The following is a 2,308-nucleotide window of genomic DNA, read 5'->3' on the forward strand; positions in this document are numbered from 1 at the left end:
CCGGTGTCCTGCAGAGTTTAGCTCCAACCCTAATTAAACACACCTGAACCAGCTAATCAAGCTCTTACTAGGCATAGAAACTTCCAGTCAGGTGTGTTGAGGCAAGTTGGAGCTAAACTCTGCAGGACACCGGCCCTCCAGGACCGAGTTTGGACAGCCCTGATATAAAGGTTTAATTTATATTGTGGAGTCGCCCTCTTGTGACAAACTTCTGTTATTACACAAGCCCCGTCTGAGAACCTTATTGTAAAAAATGTACTTTTTTGCTCCATCTCCTCCAAAGTGCTGTTCAGCATTTGTCCTCTGTCTGATTCATGGCAAGAGACACGATGAAACCACAAGATTTGTTGTATTTGACGCAGCTACAATTCTGCCCACTGCAGTATGTATTAGTGTAAAGCTCTTTGAGTAGGCCTACAACCAATGGCCAAAATCAAAGAAGAAATGCCAAGATGAGCCAAACATCCTTTTTTATCTCATTCGCTGACTTAAGTCATCTGCATGAATATGATTAAATTAAATATATTAAATAAACACGATTGGTTTCTCTGAAAGGATTGCTTACCGTTGATTTGGAGGCGTTTCCTCTCCCGTCCCGTTCCTCCACGTGGATCTCATGTTTATTGTCCTCTTTTCAGCTGTCAAGCGAAAGCCTGCCAAACATGCCGCCAGGAAGCTTTCAAATATTGCTTCCTCTTCTGTAAATTGTCAAAATACAAGTAGCCTACAATCATGAATTTTATGAATTATCTCTCCTGTAACCGACTGAAAAAATATATTATGTAAAATACAAGAATGTAACAATGAAAAATGCTCCAAAAATGCACTATTATTATTATTATTATTATTATTATTATTATAGGTTTTATTTGCTTAATTTTCTTCTTATTATTATTATTATCATTTTTTTCATAGCCATTACTTTTCCAGCACTATATTTGTAACATGTTAAGATTTGTTGACAATCGGACGTCGGGCTAGCGATTTTGCCAGCCCTGCTTCTGTCAAAACTCTCAAATCTCAATTGTGTTCCTCCACACCCCCCCTCAAACTTGTCCTGCCAGGATTGTTCATGTGACATGAGAACCAATGCCACTGGGCCTCATGACGTCAAACCTTGCACAATTCTTCTAAGGGTGACATTTTACTTCTAACTGAAAATGAGCATGAATGAGATTTGAGAGATTTGTAACGGAAGATTAGCAGCGAATAAAGGCTTAAATTTTGGTCTATTCCTCAAGCAAAGCAAATGTATACCTTGAGAAGACCTCGAACATAGCTCATGTGGACTACTTTTATGTTTTTGGGAAAATAATGCTTGGTTAAAACAATGAGAGTGAGTACATTATAACAAAATGCTCATTATTGTACCAGTTCTGGAATTGTCCAAAGGAATTGTCTTTCTGGGGAAAAAGATAGGTCTTAAAACTGACTGAACAGCCATTTTACTCTCCAGTAGAAGTACTGAATTTTAATTAGTTATAACTTCAAAATGCCATCTACATCTACAAAAAGATTAAGCCTGACAGTGCAACGGTATGTTATATAAAGATGAAACAAGGTTTTTCATTGCACAAATTTGTTACCCAAAGTTTCATCATACAAAAATTCCCAAAAAGCTGCCTTGTAAACAATCATCCCTAGAGCTTCCAGGAGTCTTGATTTGATAACAACAAACTGATAATCATATTATTGATGGTGCAGGGTGGTTGTGGGGTGTAAGGCTGTCTCTAGACGCATTTGAATGCATGTATGTGTTGTATATTTCTTATTTATTTGAATTAAATCAATTAAGATTTTTTTCTGAATACTGTTTCAGTTGGTTCTCAATTAGTTATTTTATAGTTCATCGAGTGACATATGGGACAACACCTAAACAATATTCAAAATCATTGTTGGTAAAGGCAATACAACTGCTAGAGCCGGTGATGACATACCTGCAACACAGGTAAGTCAGACAAGACAAATAACCTTCTTTGTTGTATTTTTTGCATTTGATCCTGTCCTTAGCATTATCGTGCTACCAGAGAGAATACAGGGAAATGTAATTATGTTGTATTATATCATGAAGCAGATAATGAAGTAGCAATTTCTAGCAATTTTTAGCGCGAATTCGTCATCAGCAGTACACAAAATAAGTATGAAAATAAATTGTATATATGTGTGTGTGTGTGTGTGTGTATATATATAATGATGATTATGAGATTTTTGTCTAATGCCTACAGCTTGTCCTTTGATTAAATAGCTAAATCAGGATATAAAGCAGGGCTGTCCAAACTCGGTCCTGGAGGGCCGGTGTCCTGCAGAG

This window comes from Sinocyclocheilus anshuiensis, unplaced genomic scaffold, assembly GCF_001515605.1.
Source record: "Sinocyclocheilus anshuiensis isolate Anshui unplaced genomic scaffold, SAMN03320099.WGS_v1.1 scaffold794, whole genome shotgun sequence".
In the NCBI taxonomy this organism is placed as follows: Eukaryota; Metazoa; Chordata; class Actinopteri; order Cypriniformes; family Cyprinidae; genus Sinocyclocheilus; species Sinocyclocheilus anshuiensis.